Raw genomic sequence first — 20,773 nt, forward strand, 5'->3', positions numbered from 1 at the left:
GATACTGCAAAATGAATTCATGTAGCCTGCCATATAGTATGGCCCAATTTTAAAGAATGTTGTCCTTGCAATTTGGAGCATAGTTGGGTCACTACACATTCTTCTTGTATCATAAGATGCCTTGAGCATGCTAAACTGTCTAAGTCTGCTTTTGCTTCAGACTGTGGTGTGGGAAGAAAGAGAGGGTTTGTTCTGGGAGGAATTACCCCAGTAAGTCCTCAGATGTATAGGGTTAAGGAACCAGAAACAGCTAGGAGAAACATAAGACCCTTGATAAGGGACATATGTAAATGCTGCTTGCTCTGCTGCACAGAATGTTAGTCAGGGTCGACTGTATAACAAAGATGTCATCTCTGATTTGGCTTTGGTAGGAAGTTGCTGATGAGAGGTAGCTTGGACCTAAAAGATGGAACTGACAGTGTGGAAGAAGTGTGTGGGAATGAGAAGGATAAAAATCTTCAACATCTGCAAGAAAATGTAGAATGCTGCCTACTTTGCCAATCTTGAATAGCCGCTGTCCAGGAGAATACAGAGGTGATACATCTTGACTTCTGTCTCCTCACTCATGAAGCTGAGAGTTCAAGTGTAGGTTACCACAAGAGCCCAGGGACTGGCAGTCCTCTGTGCCAGAGGAAGTATCCATTTTGTCTAGAAATCCAGGGAAGCTGTCATGGTCAAAAATGAATTTGTGAAGAGGGCCCTGTTCCCAAACAAACAAACAAAAAAAACTGTAGAAAGCAAGTATGCCCCTGTTCCAATGTCTGGAGATCACTGAGAGAGGGGCTGCCCATGCTATGCTTAGAAAGCTTAGAACCCAAGGAGGAACGATACAATGTTCTTCAGGCTGAATTTGGATATTGCCAAATCAGCAGAGATAATCCAAAGACAGATGGCCTTTACTGCAGATCTCACACAGGGATTTATCTACTCTGCCAGGGCAGAGTTTTCCAGAAAGTTGTAAAGAGTGTCTGAGTATGGAACATCACCAGAGTGGGAGTCTTCCCTTGAACACAGTAATAGACACCTGGGAAGTCCTAGGAAAGGATCCAGAGGATGAGCAATGGAGTCTCTCCACTGCAGACCATAGACACTGACCCTACAGGAGACTTCCCAGGGGTACTGTCACACAGAGTGTCTGAAGCCAGAATGTCTGTCTGAGTCCCCTGCCATCCATCTTCAAACCTATCTCCTCCCTAGGAAGTTGAGTCTACACAGGGAAGGGTACATCAAAGCAGCAGAGGAGGCCACTTGCTGTTACCAAAGGGAGAGTCTAGGATCTGTCAGCCGTCCATGTGTGTCACCATGGTAGAACTGCAATGGTGGTGGTGCTGAGTTTCCCCAATAGGCAGGGAGCACCCTGAGCCAGTATGCCCCTATTCTGATGTCTTTGGAACTCTGATTGCATCACTGCTGTGGATGGCCTCTGTTGGACTTCTTGAGTTGGGGTGAGGCCCCTCTGGGAAGTCATGGCTCACATGTAATGTTAGCACTTGCAGCCATCTTCATACAGTTAATGGATTCATGGTCTAGATTTCCCATGAGGACTGTGTGATTCTGACAGAAAGAATGAAGTGACAGTAGAACTTGGGCCATGTCCCTAACAGGCAGTAAGTGCCTTTCCTACCTGAAGTACCTCAGGAGGAAAGATGAGAGGCTTTGAGCAGATGAGGAAAAGGAAAGTGTCAGGAAGGACAGGTCACATGAATGCATGTCCAGGATGCTTAGGGAAACCCTTTCTTAGAAGAAATGATTCTAGGTCATGTGGGCATGACTGGAGATCCCACATAGGGGGGATGGGATATAATGCTAGCACACTGTTGGGAGTGATGCCCTTAAAACCCTCCATTATTGATGTTAATAGTATAGTTAGAGTTAAACATGACTGGGTTCATGGAAAATCCCTAACCAGCTGCAGAAGACTAATATAAATCTGGTGGTCAGGATGAATAATGATATGATAAAGTTGTAACTTCGCTGAGAAATATATCTGACGTCAAGATGCCCAATGATATGACCTGTAACCTTTCTGAAAAACCAACATCCTGCTGACTAATAATATGACAGACCTGTAACCTTTCTGAAAAAGCAACATCCTGTTGACATCAGCTGACCCCACGAATACTGTGTCCTTGGCCTGTGTAAATGTTTCCCACTCTCCCCTCTCTCTGTTACCCCTGTTATGGTATAAATTCAGCCTTGGGAAAAAATAAAATTGTCGCCTTGATCAGACTGTCTTGGCATCCTTCTTCAAGTTTCTTGTCCACCATTCTCTTCCAGGTACCCTCAGCACCATCATTGACAGCTCACTACTCCTGGGAGGGTATTGGATCTCAGGGAGATGAGAAAAGAGATGTAAGATGGAGATTTAAATCAGGTACACAGGTTCCCAAACAGGACAAGACCCTGGAAAAACTCCAGGGACTATAACAGAATCTCCAGCCTAGTACAAAGGCAGGGAACTCAGAAAAGTCTTCCAAGGAGCCCTCTCATTCAAACAGCCCTGGGTTGGGTTGTTAATATTAGCCCCTGCTTTGTTCTCAGGCCTTAGGTCAGTAGGGTTGAGAAAAACCTCTTGACCCAGGCCATCAGTGGAAAGATCAGGTGTGTCAAGACTAAGGGTGAGAACTGAGAGAGCTTCATTGGCCAAATTCAGGATTCCACACACTTCCTGGCCTCTTGTTGTCTGTGGGAATGGTTAGACACTTTGGGGGAATTTCCTTACCCTCCTCCTTTTGTCTCTCAGAACAAAAACTTGTGTACAGAAAGGTTAGAACCTAGCAAAAAAGGAAAACCTTCCTAGACCTTGACATTTCTCAGGGTGAGGTCCAGTCTTGTCTTCAATCCTTGCACTAATGGGGCACATTGAAATTGCCTGCCTCTTGCCATTTCTCCAGAACAGGTGGAAGGGACTATGATGTTCCCTCACTTCCTTCTGATCCATCTCAGGGACAGAGAGACCACTTCTGGGACTTTGTCACAGGCAAGAAAATCTTCACTCAAAGAGCCATGTCTCTTTTCTATCGGGGTCCATGCAGCACCAGAGTCCTTTGGCCTGGAAGCAACACCCAATCACATGCACAGGCATTATTGACAGCTGCTGGAGGTAGAGCTCTCAGAGTCCACACACCCTCTCCCCACAGGCCTGTGAGTCTCTCTCCCTGTGATTTGCACAGTGCCTTGCCATTCTTTCCAGAGACATTCAGCCAAATCATAATGTGAACAGCCAGAGCTTTAACCTCCTGGAAAGCACTCAGTCCCAAAGGAAGGCAAGGTATCAAGTCGAGGGGGCCAGGTCACCATACCTAAGGAAGGATGGAAGGATGTGTCTCTGGTAGAACACCCTTTTCTATCTGAGTTCTCAGAGAGCACCCTCCTCTCACTAGTGTGGGCTCTGTTCTAAGGACATCATCTGTTGGGGCCTATTGATTACATGCAAGGCATGTGATTGACTCAGATTTACACTTGCAGAACAACTTACCTTGAAAGATCATGTTCTTCATGCAGTTCCTGCTCATCACATATGGAAGAAGCAGCAGCCAACTAAGACACAAATGCTCCATGCGATCATAATAGATTATGAGCATTACTACTGAAAGACCCCCTCCTAGAAAGGGAATTGTACAAGCCCAAGGCCCTCAACTATAGAAGTAAAAAATAAGTTTTTAGATACACAGACTCAGAACTAAAATAAGCCTGGGAAAGTTCAGATGTGTCCAAGCTTTGTGGGACAAGCTGACCCATCATTTAGACAAAACAGACCATAAAAGAAAACAAAATACAGAAACCAGTCTAAATTATTGGTATTGCTTTATGGGCCACCTAACAAGAGATAACCCCCTAGCCCCTGACATTCTGGACGCCCCAACCTGCACGTATTCTCTTGCTGTGTGGCAACCTCATTTGAATAGCCAATTGGGTGTAACCATACATCCGTGCCTCACTTGAATCCACCAACCATGCATCTGCTTCTGTAAGCCTGCTTCTGCTCCCCAATACCCTATAAAAACCCGTCCCTGGTTCTGTTAGGTGCGCCAGTCTTCCGAATTGACTGGGACGCCCACAGATACCTGTGTATCCTGATCAATAAAAATCCTCTTGCAGATTGCAGCCTGTGGACTCGGACTGGTCATTGGGCTCGAGGATCTCCCTCCTGAGGGAAGATTCTCTCTGAGAGTCTTACACTACCCTCGATCATAAGTAAGGCCACCGACTGCATGAGGCAGGCCTTTGGGTTTCACATGATACAAGTGGACACAACTGTCCATTTTTATGATCCTGTCTCTACCATACGGATCTCCTATAATGGGGTACTGCACAGAGTTCCTGAAATTCCTAAGAAAGGTTTTTCCATCATGGTAACAGAGGGCACCTGCTTCAGTGAGATTTCTAGAGGGAACTTTCCATGTGGAGAACTTGGGAGTCTCACTACTGAGCATTTTGTGCAGGAAGCATCCCTGGTATATATAGAAGTGCCTGAGAATTATCTTTTTAAGGCTCTGTGTTAGTGGAACATGGGGAAGTCAGATCCTACAGTCAGATCACATAGGAAGTGTGAGTGTAGAACACATACTTGTGAGGAAGCCATCAAGAAATGCTTTAGACCAGAAGTCCAAGCGAAAGAAAGCTGCAATGTGCTCTCCAGCAAGAGCAACCACAAGATAGTGACATAAAGCATAGAAAACATGAAAGAACCTGATAGCAGGTCTTTCACATTGTGATGAACTTAGAGCACAGAGAAGGCAGAGCTGACTATTAACATAACTTGATTGGTTCTCACTTGGACTAATGTTTTACCTGCATATGACTGTACACTACATGTTACTGTGGTATCCCCGGATGTAAGGAGAGGGTGACAAATTTCATGGAAACAGGGTTTGAGAGGTTGCAATCCTCCATGTAAGGGTTGGAAGCTAAACACTGGTCCTTAGCCTGTGCCATAAGGGCTATTAACAAGTGAACAACCTTCTAGCACCAGATGCATTTAAATTGTAAGAATCATTTTTGTGCGTTAAGTGTAGTGTGTATGTATGCAGGCCTTGTTGCAAATGTAGACATAAAAGAACTTCTTTCCTATTGATTCTCAATTTTCTCAGGCTCTCTGCTGGTTTTAATGCCTCCTCCTCCAGGCAGGATCACTGCTATTTTTACTGCTGCCCTCAGAAAGTTGTTTAATTTCACTTCCCAGAAACTACAGGATGGTAGAATGGATGGGTAAGGTTTTCTTTACCTGACAGTTCTTGAGCTTTCCCTGGTATACATTCATTATCAGTTAAGATAGCTCACACTCACAGGTAACTCTATGATCAAGGATGAGAATCCTCTACTGTCCTACAAGGGCTACTGTGGTCATGTGCTCACACAAAGACACAAGACAGCAACCCACATGATTAGTAATAAAGCTAAATTTTTTATAAAGGAAGGATCTGTCATTGTGGGCTCAGTGGTCTCTCACTCCATGGTACCTGTGACTCTGTCATAGCCTAGTCTGAGACCTGGAGCATGATACTTCTGTCTCAGGTTTTCCATGATGTGCAGACCATGATGATAACGACATGAGCTTTTCTGAGGGCATCCAGATATCCATAATCAGGATGGTGGGACCGTGCTCTCACTGAAATGAAACTTGCAAAAGTCACTTGAATCTTCTTGTTGAAAGGGGGGTTTTTCTCATAACACTTTGATGGGCACTGCACTCAAATTATCTCAGGATAGTACAGGCAGATAGAAAGAGAAAGAAATAGAAAAATGATTTCTTCACATGTTGATTTTCATCTTCATTGTTGATTCAGTGCAGGTTCTCATCTTGTCTTAATTCTATCATATATTTCTCTGTTTCCTTAAAGTAATTATTTTTTTATTTTGAATCTCTGGGTGCTTGTTTCTGCACACATCTACACCTCAGGCGTTCAGGTCCCTTTGGAGGACATTAGGGGTCACCAGATGGTAAAGAACAGGACCTGAAAGTGATTTTGAGGCTCCATGTGTGTGCTGAGAACCAAACCCAGCTCACCCACAAGAACAGCAAGATGTATTAAATACCAAGTCATTTCTCTTGACCCTATCTTATTTTCTGTGCATTGTACCTGGTATGATTTTAAAGGAACACCCAGCCTTTTGTCAGTTTCAAATCTTTCACATGCTTCTGACATTGCTATACCCATCTAGAAAACCTTGTACTTTTACAGCATTTAAAATGTTGTGTTTGGGAGAGCTGAACACCCAGAAGTACAGAACATCCTGAGACCACAGGACAGACAATCACTTCTGCCCACCTCTGCCTACATCCCTGGTCCAAGAGGAAACTGCATAGTGTCTCTGCACACAGGAATATAGGAACAGTCAACTGCAGGTATCTGCGGTTCTGTTCTGTGCCCAGAACTGAACTGAATCGGTCAAACAGCTCCCTAACCCAAATCCCGTGGGGGAGAGAGCTGGACCCTCAGAAGTGAGGACACTCCTGAGGAATCAGAGGAGACTATCCTCTGCCCACATCCCCTACCCAAGAGGGAATTGCCTAGTGCCAGCTGTGACCCTTGGGCACAGGGAACTAGGATCCATCAGGGGCAGGATCCTTTTGATTCCTGCCCAAGTCAAGAGCTGAAAGACAGTCACCAGAAGTGCCTACACACCTGAGAGCAGAGCACCTGTTCCCAGAAATGGATGAAAGAAAACAGGAAAAGAATTCTACAGGAGTGCTGACACAGAGGCCTACATGAGGGTCAAGCCACTTCAGAGACAGCAAGACAAGCTAACACCAGAGACAACCTGATGGTGAGAGGCAAGCATAGGAACATAAACAACAGAAACCAAGACAACTTGGCATCATCAGAGCCCAGTTCTCCCATGAAAGCAAATACTGGATATCCAAACACACTGGAAAAGCAAGATTTAGATATAAAGCAACATTTTATGATGATGATGGAGAACTCAAAGAAGGACATAAATAACTCCCTTAAAGAAATACAGAACAACACAAGTAAACATGTAGGGGCACTTAAAGAAGAAACACAAAAATCCCTGAAAGAATTACGGGAAAACACAACCAAAAAGGTGAAGGAATTGAACAAAACCTTCCAGCATTTAAAATGGAAATAGAAACAATAAAGAAAGCACAAAGGGAGACAACCATGGAGATAGAAAACCTAAGGAAGAGATCAGGAGTCATAGAGGCAAGCATCACCAACAGAAATACAAGAAATAGAAGAGAGACTCTCAGGGGCAGAAGATACCATAGAAAACATCTACACAAAGGTCAAAGATAATGTAAAATGGAAAAAAAACTCCTAATCCCAAAACATACAGAAAATTGAGGACACAATGAGAAGGTCAAACCTTCCTTAAGGATAATAGGTATAGAAGAGAGTGAAGACTCCCAACTTAAAGGGCCAGTAAATATCTTCAACAAAATTATAGAAGAAAACGTTCCTACCTTAAAGGAAGAGATGCCCATAAACATACAAGAATCCTACAGAACTCCAAATAGATTGGACCAGAAGAGAAATTTCTCCTGTCACATAATAGTCAAAACACCAAATTCACAAAACAAAGAAAGAATATTAAAAGCAGTAAGGGAAAAAGGTCAAGTGATATACAAAACAGACCTATAAGAATTATACCAGACTTCTCACCAGAGACTATGAAAGCCAGAAGATACTGGGTAGATGTCATACAGACCCTAAGAGAACACAAATGCCGGCCCAGGCTACTATATAGAGCAAAACACTTAATTAACATAGATGGAGAATCCAAGATATTCCATGATGAAACCAAATTACACAATATCTTTATACAAATACCGCCCTACAAAGGATAATAAGTGGAAAACTCCAATACAAGGAGGAAAACTACACCCTAGAAAAAGCAAGAAAGTAATCTCCTTGCAACAAAACCAAAAGAAGAGAGACACACAAACATAATTCTGCCTCTAACCAAGAGAATAACAGGAAGTGACAATCACTATTCCTTAATATTTTTCAATATCAATGGACTCAATTCCCCAATAAAAAGACATAGACTAACAGGCTGAATATGTAAAGTGGACATTTTGCTGCATACAGGAAACAAACCTCAGAGACAAAGACAGACACTACCTCAGGGTAAAGGGTTGGAAAACTATTTCCAGGCAAATGGTCTGAAGAAACAAGTTGGAGTAGCATTTCTAATATTGAATAAAATTAAATTTCAATCAAAAGTCATCAAAAAAGATAAGGAAGGACACTTCATATTTATCAGAGGAAAAATCTACCAAGACGAACTCTCAATCCTAAATATCTATGCTCCAAATGCAAGGATATTTCATAAAAGGATGTCCATAAAAGAAACTTTACTAAAGCTCAAATCACATATTGCACCTCATACAATAATAATAGAAGATCTCAACACCCCAAACTCATCTGTGGACAGATCATGGAAGGAGAAATTAAACATAGACATAGAGAAATTAAGAGAAATTATGAACCAAATGTGGATTTCACAGATATTTACAGAACATTCCATCCTAAAACAAAAGGGTATACTTTCTTCTCAGTACCTCATGGTACCTTCTCCAAAACTGAACATATAATTGGTCACAAAACATGCCTCAACAGATAGAGGAAGATAAAATAATCCCATGCATCCTATCAGATTATCACGAACTAAGGCTGATCTTCAATATAAACAATAAGATCAGAATGCCCACACATACAAGGAAGTTGAACAACGTTCTACTCAATGAAAACTTGGTCAAAGAAGAAATAAAGAAAGAAATCAAAGACTTCTTAGAATTTAATGAAAATGAAGATACAACATACACAATCTTATGAGACACAATGAAAGCAGTGCTAAGAAAACTCATAGCTCTGAGTGCCTGCAAAAAGAAACAGGAGAGAGCATACATCAGCAGCTTGACAGCACACCTAAAAGCTCTAGAACAAAAGAAAAATATACACCCAAGAGGAGTAGAAGGCAGGAAATGATCAAACTCAGGGCTGAAATCAACCAAGCAGAAACAAAAAGGACTATACAAAAATCAACAAAACCAGGAGCTGGTTCTTTGAGAAAATCAACAAGATAGATAAACCCTTAGCCAGACTAACGAGAGGACACAGAGAGTGTATCCAGATTAACAAAATCAGAGATGAAAAGGGAGACATAACTACAGATTCAGAGGAAATTCAAAAAATCATCAGATCTTACTATAAAAGCCTATATTCAACAAAACTTGAAAATCTGCAGGAAATGGACAATTTCCTAGACAGATACCAGGTACTGAAGTAAAATCAGGAACAGATAAACCATTTAAACAACCCTATAACTCCTAAGGAAATAGAAGCAGTCATTAAAGGTCTCCCAACCAAAAAGAGCCCAGGTCCAGACGGGTTTAGTGCAGAATTCTATCAGACATTCATAGAAGACCTCATACCAATATTATCCAAACTATTCCACAAAATTGAAACAGATGGAGCACTACCGAATTCCTTCTATGAAGCCACAATTACTCTTATACCTAAACCACACAAAGACCCGACAAAGAAAGAGAACTTCAGACCAATTTCCCTTATGAATATCGACGCAAAAATACTCAATAAAATTCTGGCAAACCGAATCCAAGAGCACATCAAAACAATCATCCACCATGATCAAGTAGGTTTCATCCCAGGCATGCAGGGATGGTTTAATATACGGAAAACCATCAACGTGATCCATTATATAAACAAACTGAAAGAACAGAACCACATGATCATTTCATTAGATGCTGAGAAAGCATTTGACAAAATTCAACACCCCTTCATGATAAAAGTCCTGGAAAGAATAGGAATTCAAGGCCCATACCTAAACATAGTAAAGCCATATACAGCAAACTAGTTGCTAACATTAAACTAAATGGAGAGAAACTTGAAGCAATCCCACTAAAATCGGGGACTAGACAAGGCTGCCCACTCTCTCCCTACTTATTCAATATAGTTCTTGAAGTTCTAGCCAGAGCAATCAGACAACAAAAGATCAAGGGGATACAGATCGGAAAAGAAGAAGTCAAAATATCACTATTTGCAGATTATATGAGAGTATATTTAAGTGATCCCCACCTAAAGCCAAGGGGAAACTGGGCTCCATTCTCATTTGCTGCTTAGGTGATTCCCTGGTATAAGAGGTTAGTACAAGGTTAGCACTACGGCTGTAGTTGCACCTGTTGCTTCTCCATTCACCATGCTGGATGATACCTTGACTTTACAAATCATCTCCAATCCTAGCATAAAGTTTTGGCAGAGGGAACTAACTATATACCCTGCATAGTCTAAGGAAGGATGACTCACTCTGGGACAGTTTTAACCATCTTCACCTATAACTTTTTCTTTTTTTAAATTTTTTATTCGATATCTTTCTTTTTTTTTCTCCATCTTTATTAAATTGGGTATTTCTTATTTACATTTCAATTGTTATTACCTTTCCGCGTTTCCAGGCAAACATCACCCTAACCCCTCCCAATCCCCTTCTATATGGGTGTTCCCCTCCGGATCCTGCTCCCATTACCGCCCTCCCCACAACAACCCCGTTCACTGAGGATTCAGACTTGGCAGGACCAAGGGCTTCCCCTTCCACCGGTGCTCTTACTAGGCTACTCATTGCTACCTATGCAGTTGGAGAACAGGGTCAGTCCATGTATAGTCTTTGGGTAGTGGCTTAGTCCCTGGAAGCTCTGTTTGGTTGGCATTGTTGTTCATATGGACTTTCAAGCCCCTTCAAACTCTTTCAGTCCTTTCTCTGATTCCTTCATCAAGGGTCCCTTAGTCAGTTCAGTAGTTTGCTACTGGCATTCGCCTATGTATTTGCCATATTCTGGCTGGAACTCTCAGGAAAGATCAACATCCTGTTCCTGTCAGCCTGCACTTCTATGCTTCATCCATCTTATCTAGTTTGGTGGCTATATATGTATAGGCCGCATGTGGGACAGGCTGTAAATGGGTGTTCCTTCTGCCTCTGTTCTAAACTTTGCCTCCCTATTCCCTCTCAAGGGTATTCTTGTCCCCCCCCCTTTTTTTTCATGGAAAACAATTTTATTTTGGCTCACAGTTAAACACACAGCCTATCCTAGCAAGGAAATTAACATCACATCCATAACTAGAAAGCAGTAGAACAATGAATTCATGCATACTAATTCCCCCTCTCAATGGTCATTCTTTGCCTATACTATTTGTCTAGGGGATGGGGCATGAGATTTCACCCTTCAGGTTACCATGTCTATTGGTGTTTTCTTTTCTAGGTGGCTATATCATTGAATTATTGGTGTAGCATCCCTGTCCTTTTTAGGTGATACAATCTCACAGCTGACTTTCTGTTCCTGAGGCTCTTACAACCCTCCCATAATCTTCTGTGATATTACTTGCATCCCATCTCAGGTACAGGAGTTGTGTTGAAGATACATCAGTTGGTCTCTGAATTTTGTTTAGTTGTGGTTTTCTGAAATACACTGCATATATTTCTGAGAGAAGCCTCCTTGATGAGGGACAAGAGCTACACTTATATGTGGATGTAAGGGTAAATATTTATAATGTAATTAAGAATTATACTGACTTAGCAAGGTCATGATAGTAAGTTTTACTTTAGGATCCAGGAACACACTAGCTGCAATTATTTGGCTAGGTTTTTATACTAGGTATTATTTTCCTCTTGTTAAGCTGACCTTATATCTAACTAGATTAATTCGCAATCTAGGAGGGCCACTAGTGCACCTTTAGTGATATCTTGCCATGTTGGTTATTGTGGTTTATAAGCGTCACAGCTGGGTAAGGCTATTGCTTACTTTCCTCCATTGGAAGGCTGTGTAATGCCTTCTAGTACTATAACAAACTCAAGAATTAAGCTTTCAGGACAGATACATTTAGAATCTTCTTAGCATTGTCTCAAAATGTGTAATGTCTTCAATAATTGGGACTTAACGTCATCATTTAGGAAAGCAACTAAGGGCAACAGCAATAGTCTATATTGATTTTAGAGACACTTGGACCAATCTGGGCCACCATTTTTTTTTCAGCTACCACTGTACTTTATTGTGTTCAACCAAATCACCATGTTACAAAAATAGCAAGCTGCCATAATAAAAAATAAGGCTCCTCTATCCAGCACCAGATAGCATCATTTTACTTTCAAGGCTAGAAATTGCACACTTGTATATAAACCAACCGAAGATGAGGATTGAGAGTTCATCTTGGTGGATTTTTCCTTTGATGAATATGAAGTGTCCTTCCTTATCTTTTTTGATGACTTTTAGTTGGAAATTGATTTTATTTGATATTAGAATGGCTATTCCAGCTTGCTTCTTCTGACCATTTGCTTGGAAAGTTGTTTTCCAGCCTTTCACTCTGAGGTAGTGTCTATCTTTGTCTCTGAGATGTGTTTCCTGTAGGCAGCAGAATGCAGGGTCCTCATTGCGTATCCAGTTTGTTAATCTATTTCTTTTTATTGGGGAGTTGAGGCCATTGATGTTGAGAGATATTAAGGAATAGTGTTTATTGCTTCCTGTTATATTCATATTTGGATGTGAGGTTATGTTTGTGTGCTTTTCTTCTCTTTGTTTTGTTGCCAAGATGATTAGTTTCTTGCTTCTTCTAGGGTATAGCTTGCCTCCTTATGTTGGGCTTTACCCTTTATTATCCTTTGTAGTGCTGGATTTGTAGAAAGATGTTGTGTAAATTTGGTTTTGTCATGGAATATCTTGGTTTCTCCATCTATGTTAATTGAGAGTTTTGCAGGATACAGTAACCTGGGCTGGCATTTGTGTTCTCTTAGGGTCTGTATGACATCTGTCCAGGATCTTCTGGCCTTCATAGTTTCTGGCGAGAAGTCTGGTGTGATTCTGATAGGTCTGCCTTTATATGTTACTTGACCTTTTTCCCTTACTGCTTTTAATATTCTTTCTTTATTTTGTGCGTTTGGTGTTTTGACAATTATGTGACGGGAGGTGTTTCTTTTCTGGTCCAATCTATTTGGAGTTCTGTAGGCTTCTTGTATGCCTATGGGTATCTCTTTTTTTAGGTTAGGGAAGTTTTCTTCTATGATTTTGTTGAAGATACTTACTGGTCCTTTGAGCTGGGAGTCTTCACTCTCTTCTATACCTATTATCCTTAGGTTTGATCTTCTCATTGAGTCCTGGATTTCCTGTATGTTTTGGACCAGTAGCTTTTTCTGCTTTACATTATCTTTGACAGTTGAGTCAATGATTTCTATGGAATCTTCTGCTCCCGAGATTCTCTCTTCCATCTCTTGTATTCTGTTGGTGAAGCTTGTATCTACAGCTCCTTGTCTTTTCTTTTGATTTTCTATGTCCAGGGTTGTTTCCATGTGTTCTTTCTTGATTGCTTCTATTTCCATTTTTAATTCCTTCAACTGTTTGATTGTGTTTTCCTGGAATTCTTCCAGGGATTTTTGTGATTCCTCTCTGTAGGCTTCTACTTGTTCTCTAAGGGAGTTCTTTATGTCTTTCTTGAAGTCCTCCAGCATCATGATCAAATATGATTTTGAAACTAGATCTTGCTTTTCTGGTGTGTTTGGATATTCCGTGTTTGCTTTGGTGGGAGAATTGGGCTCCGATGATGCCATGTAGTCTTGGTTTCTGTTGCTTGGGTTCCTGCGCTTGCCTCTTGCCATCAGATTATCTCTAGTGTTACTTTGTTCTGCTATTTCTGACCGTGGCTAGACTGTCCTATAAGCCTGTGTGTCAGGAGTGCTGTAGACCTGTTTTCCTGTTTTCTTTCAGCCAGTTATGGGGACAGAGTGTTCTGCTTTCGGGCGTGTAGTTTTTCCTCTCTACAGGTCTTCAGCTGTTCCTGTGGGCCTGTGTCTTGAGTTCACCAGGCAGGTTTCTTGCAGGGGAAAAGTTGGTCCTACCTGTGGTTCCAAGGCTCAAGTTTGCTCGTGGGGTGCTGCCTAAGTCCTCTCCGCGGCAGCAGCAACCGGGAAGATCTGCGCCGCTCTTTCCGGGAGCCTCCGTGCACCAGGGTTCCAGATGACGTTCGGTGTTTTCCTCTGGCGTCTGGATGTGCACAGAGTGCAGTCTCTTCTGGTTTCCCAGGCGTGTCTGCCTCTCTGAAGGTTTAGCTCTCCCTCCCACGGGATTTGGGTGCAGAGAACTTTTTATCCGGTCTGTTTCCTTCAGGTTCCAGCGGTGTCTCAGGCGCAGGGGTCCTGCCGCTCCTGGGCCCTCCCCTATGGGAACCCAGAGGCCTTATACAGTTGCCTCTTGGGCCAGGGATGTGGGCAGGGGTGGGCAGTGTTGGTGGTCTCCTCTGCTCTGCAGCCTCAGGAGTGCCCACCTGATCAGGCGGTGAGGTCTCTCTCCCACGGGGTTTGGGAGCAGAGAGCTACTGCGGGCCGGGATCCGCGGGTGTGGGACTTCCGGTAAACACAGGAAGTGCCCGGTCCTAGAGGAATTTTGCCTCTGTGTGTCCTGAGTTCTCCAGGCAGGTTTCTTGCATGGGAAAAGTTGGTCCTACCTGCGGTTCCAAGGCTCAAGTTTGCTCGTGGGGTACTGCCTAAGTCCTCTCCGCTGTGGCAGCAACCGGGAAGATCTGCGCCGCTCTTTCCGGGAGTCTCCATGCACCAGGGTTCCAGATGGCGTTTGGTGTTTTCCTCTGGCGTCTGGATGTGCACAGAGTGCAGTCTCTTCTGGTTTCCCAGGTGTGTCCGCCTCTCTGAAGGTTTAGCTCTCCCTCCCACGGGATTTGGGTGCAGAGAACTATTTATCTGGTCTGTTTCCTTCAGGTTCTGGCGGTGTCTCAGGCGCAGGGGTCCTGCCGCTCCTGGGCCCTCCCCTATGGGAACCCAGAGGCCTTATACAGTTGCCTCTTGGGCCAGGGATGTGGGCAGGGGTGGGCAGTGTTGGTGGTCTCCTCCGCGCTGCAGCCTCAGGAGTGCCCACCTGTTCAGGCGGTGAGGTCTCTCTCCCACGGGGTTTGGGAGCAGAGAGCTGCTGCCTCGATATCTTTCTTTACTTACATTTCAAATGTTATTCCCCTTCCTGGTTTCCTGTCCATAAGCTCCGATCCCCTCCCTTCTCCCTCTCCCTCCCCCATACGGGTATTTCCCCCACACATCCCCCTTACTGCCCCCCCCCCATATTTCCCTGCACTGGGGATCCAACCTTGGCAGGATCAAGGGCTTCCCCTTCCATTGGTACCCAACAAGGCTATTCTCTGCTACATAAGCTGTTGGAGCCCTGGGTCAGCCCATGTAGCGTCTTTGGGTAGTGGTTTAGTCCCTGGAAGCTCTGGTTGGTTGGCATTGTTGTTCTTTTGGAGTGGCAAGTCCCTTAGGCTCTTTCAAACCTTGCTCTAATTCCCCCAAAGGAGGTCCCGTTCTCAGTTCAGTGGTTTGCTGCTAGTGTTCCCCTCTGTATTTGCTGTATTCTGGCTGTGTCTCTCAGGAGAGATCTACATCCGGCTCCTGTCAGCCTGCACTTCTTTGCTTCATCCATCTTGTCTAATTGGGTGGCTGTATATGTATGGGCCACATGTGGGGCAGGCTCTGAATGGGTGTTCCTTCTGCCTCTGTTTTAAGAGCTCCGATTCTCTTAACGTGGGCTCCGCGGGAATTTTGGGTTAATTTCCTGATATGACAGAGTACAAAACCCCAACAGGCTCACACTATTGTTTAACTTACTTCCTTTTTAAAAATTGTTTAATCTTCATAATGGGTGTGACTTTGAGTTTTATGGTTATATTATTACTCTGGGAGAGAGTGCAAGGTACAGGCTTTTCTCATTACAGACTAAGGAGCAAAGTATTCAGGGGGAGAATTTTTTGTTTTTGTGTTTTTAAAAAGTGTGATTAGGCTCTGGAAACCTCACAGAGTCATACTGATCAGATTTGAGAGAGGGAGACCGCCTGAAAAACTAGATTCAAGAGACTCAAACAAAAAGATGCCTCAATTCTAAACTTTTGTCTTGAGAGTTGTATTTTACAGAGTGTACCTACTTGTGTTCCTGGTCTCAAGGACATTCAGTTGGGTCCAGTCAGGACACATCAACTACAGCATTTGCTTCATTCTTCCTACCCCCTACCCCCAAGTATATCTCAACGCTCATGTACAGCTTGAAGAATTTATAGAAGAGTCGTCACCCCAATTCCCTGGACTTTTGGGGGCTGAAAAGGTTGTAATTTAACAGGGAGGACTTAGCTAGATGTATGAGTTGTACAGTCATAATCTCATTTGGTAACATGCTAAAATCATATCTCTGCTTTGGTATAGAATTTATTTGTTAAAAAAGTTTAAAAGTACAAGGTTTAGAACCAGTCCTTCTATTGATGCCATTACAAACTTCTGAGTTGATTACACTTGTGAGTTAAGGGCTGAAAAGCAAATTCATAGCTCTAAGTTTTTTAGAATACTTTCAGCATAATATGATAGTTAATAAACAACAGTCCAGATTACTTTATGTAAATAGATTGTTTTCAAAAACGTCAGAAATCCACAAAATATGAGATGTAAAGTTATTTATTTTTGGTTGAGACATATCTGCTGTGAACAGTTCCCCTTTGGCAGATTTAATGAAGAAATTGAGCATCTCTACCTCCAGGTGAGGTAATACTTTGTGGCTAGGCAGCCACTGGACAGGAACTGTCCATTTCATCTACAGACTAATACTCTCCAAAAATGACACCTTATGCAGAATATTCGACTGATAATTTGCCAAGCCAGAATTATCAGTCCTTCAAGATTTCTGCATTTCAAGAGTCTGTCAGTTGACTTTGGGCTAGAAGACTGAATACTTGTGCTCACATGTGGCTGGCAGAGGACTGTGCTAGTGGAGATTTGTCTCTACAACCTCTCAGTTCTGGAAGTTGTGTTAGGCTTCCTATGTTTATAAATATTTGGTCATTCTCATATTTCTGAAGGGGTTCAAGACTGATTATAGTCTCCTAGCATATCAGGCTGTTTAACTCTGAAAACACATATTTAATTAGATAGTTATCAGATAGTATACAAGCTAGCCAGGATATAACAGATTTTAAGCCTTTCTTCAGATGGAATGGATAACTAAATATTCTGTTTAACTGTACATTTTATGCTTTTTATTACAAAATAATAATAGTTGTGCTTAGCTAAAGTTTGAGAAAAAAGTTTTTTTTTAAATTAGACAAAAAGGGTGAAATGTAGGATGATGTCATACAGGTGAAGGCAGGTACAAGATAGAATGAGGCCTGTCATTGAATGAGAAGGAAGAATGGGCAGGAGAAAAGTTTGAGGGAAGAGGTGGAAAACAGAAGGCAGAGGAAGCTGCGGAAAGAACATGGAGGATGATGTTAAGATACCACTCTGTGTATTTACAGGTTGTTATGAATATTCTTAAGGGATGGATGTGTAAAGGGCTTTGTATGTTTAGGTGGGCAATTATATCTTATCAATTGGATCAGTTATTGTGTTGTGTGTTCTTTTATGTAGCAATTTAATTTAAAGAGAGTGTGCAGCAGCTAGAGACACTGGGCTGCCAGGGAGTTGGGATGTGTGTTTCTGGCAAGATATCTACCAGATATCTTGGGACACTGTGGTGAAGGATCAAGTGGGGGTAAAGAAAAACCATTTAATATAATTTTACAACAACAGTACACCCCAGAAAAGATTTGGTGGCAAGCTGATGTTTATATGAAAATTCAAAGGACAGGTGTTTAGAATAAACTACACACATTTTTGTCCTACCTAGGCATGGCACTACACAGGGGACATCCTGTCCTACTTGTAGTGTAACACGCTCCTTTTCAGACCTATGTGAACAGTCACACCCATCCACTAAGAGCAGTTGGAAGAGACCAATGCCAGACATGAGAGGAGTGTGTAGTGGGATAGGTACGGAGTGAAAGCAGGGGTAGACCATGCTGCTTTGAAGGTAGAGCCATCTACCATCCCTTCATCACTGAACAGTATTGGTACTGATGAAGTATGCACTAACTGGAGGCTGGCCCTTGAGCAAAACGGAGTCTGTAGAAACAGCCACATGCTGCCCTCCTCCACCCCTTGAGGAGTGAGAGAGAAAATAGTATGTGTTTGTCAATTGATCCAGTTTGGGCTACATATGCCCATCAGAACACAGGAGACTGTTGTGAAAACATGCTTAATTTTGTCCACTTTTTGACAACTCCCCTACCCTGAGACAAGGCTCCTTCTCCAGACTTGCTGTGAGCCACCTTGTGACATCATGTGACAAACAAAGAGGATAATGACTTCATCAGATGGTTGCCCCACTACTGAAACTACCATTGAGAGGCCACTATTTGCGGGGCACCTGTCCTCCAAAGGTAGGCAGTCTGGACTGTCTTGAGGGATGCTTCGCACTGCGAAGTCTAGAAAAGAGTGATGGCCAAGGACAGTGACATTATGCCTGAGCAGCAGTTTAACAGCAAAATGACACCTACAAGTAAACAGTCCACAGGGCTTTTGAAAACATATGAAGAAAGCAGCATCCCTGTAAGTACTCCAGACAAATGTCCACCTAAGGAGACAAGCAACTCATGTAAAGATGGCTCTTCTCATAATGATATAGATTGTCCATTCGCTACTGTTGAGATGCAAGTGACTGGGAATGAGCCCACTCGCTCCTCATATTACCTTAGATATTGTGTCATGATATTTGTGTACAAGATATGCAGATCTATTCTCAAAGCTGCCCTCTCAGCCATAACAATATGGCAGAACACTATGAAGGAAAAGGAGGAGGAGGGGGAGGAAGAGGAAAAGAACGAAGATATGGTGGAAGAAGAGGAGGAATGGTATGAGGCAAAAGAGGAAGAGGAGATGGAGGAGGAGGAGGAAGAGGAGTATGAGGAGATTTATGGTGAAGAGGATGAAGATCAATATGCAGAGAACTTTTGTATAATCTGTGAGATATTCCATTTCATGAACATGTTTGTCAACACAGAGACAACTATTCAATGGGAAAAATGACCATTTTCTCTGTCAAAGAATGTGTTTAATTCTTACTTAAAAAATAAACCTTGTTCATTAACATCTTAAACTTGAGCCTAGAGTCTGTGTGTGATGCTATCTAACCCTTGGCCCTGTTCCCAAGCCTTGCCTTCACTCACTTCAGTCAGCCTAGCTCTTTCATGGACAGCAGCAGCATTTTTATGGCCTCAGCATCAGGGTGCAGAAGGGTGTGGCTACTGACTTGGTACTGTATGCTCAGACTACTGTGTCTCAGAGAAGGAGATTCTATTCTCCTGGGTCACTACTCACAGCAGATATTGCCAGGAAGTTTCTTGGCAGCAGCTGGTGGTGCCTTACAAGCATCCATTAACCCTGGGTAAGCACACTATGAACAAAGGTGCCTACCTGCCAAGGAAGGAACATTGATATAGCCTGATCCATGAGATGTAGGCCCCTCCTCTCAGAAACTGGTAGTGGAAAATTGCCTGATGCATGAGAAAGACAGACATTAGAAAAATTGCAAAAGACCATACAGAATGTTCCTTCAAATTTTCTAAACCTAAAATTTCTTAACCAACCACACAGAATCAGGATTGTATGTAGGATATATAAGATAAACAGCTGGGTGAGATTCACTCCTCCTTCCCTGGGAACCTCTATGCAGCGATCTTGCATACAAAAGGACTCGACATGCTTGGGCTTCTCCATGGGTTCTCATCTTTACCACACATTTGCCAGTGTACTGATGTCTGCTCAGTGCCCGACCCTGGACTGAAATATCAACCTAGGGAAGCACTCATGTGTGTGTGTGTGGGGACAGGGGCAAGCAGGCAACACTATTTATGTCTACTATCCAGACAACAGTACGACCAAAGGAAGCTTGAGGGCAGATGTCATTTCCTGCTACTTTTCCACTTCCATAAATGCCAAGGTACCTGGGACTGTGTCCGCAAGGCTAGAGAGGCCAAGCAGGAGAGAAGTCCTCATCACCATCCCATTTGTGAGAGCATAACAGTATGATTGGGTCTGGACACAGTGACCTGTTCTCTGCAAGCCACAGTGGCACAATGTTGCCTTGGCTTTAGAGACTACACAGCATTCCAAACCTGACAGGGCTCTCATTTAGCTTCTGACTTTGCACCACATCTGCCCCCTCAGACATGCCCTAAGTGCTCACAGCCTCCTCTCCAAGGGACCAAGCTCTAAAACCACAGATCCCTCACACTCCCAGAGAACATCTGATACTACACTTTATAATCTACACCGTGACAAGGACAAGGCCTGAATCTCCCTAAGGGTCATTGTCCACTACCCTGTTCATGATATTGCCAACTCTATGAGCATTTGATTTCTGATGGTCCGGTTCTCGGGCACAGCAGAGGACATCAACACATTACACATTGTGTCCCTTTTTAGGGCAAACCCAGCATAAAGCTGTTGGGCAGAGGAAGGAGCAATGCACACTTGCCTCAGACCCCTTGGGGCAGGGCAGAAACACATCAGAGCCCAGCCCTTCAGACTCAAAGCCATGTTCCAAGTTACCTGACACTCCATTGAACTTGATGAGCCAATGCCTCTCCTTACACAGGTCTAATGCGTACCTCCTTGATGACAGGGTCAATGCAAAGACTGATGCTGAGACAACTGGATTCTGTCTATGGAACTCGGGGGAACCTAGCAGGACAGGCTAGACACTTGTAGAGGAAAGTATTAAGTGGACAATGTGAGCAGGTGACGACAGAGGTCACCATTCCATAGGGGAACACACTGGAGTGAAACCACTTGGCCTAGGCCAAGGGCTGTGTAACTGTGTGAATCAGCATTAGCACTGAGGGACATTCTTTGTTCCACAGCTTTTCATGCCTGTCTATGTCAC

Source organism: Rattus norvegicus, chromosome X (assembly GCF_036323735.1).
Source record: "Rattus norvegicus strain BN/NHsdMcwi chromosome X, GRCr8, whole genome shotgun sequence".
NCBI classification, from domain to species: domain Eukaryota; kingdom Metazoa; phylum Chordata; class Mammalia; order Rodentia; family Muridae; genus Rattus; species Rattus norvegicus.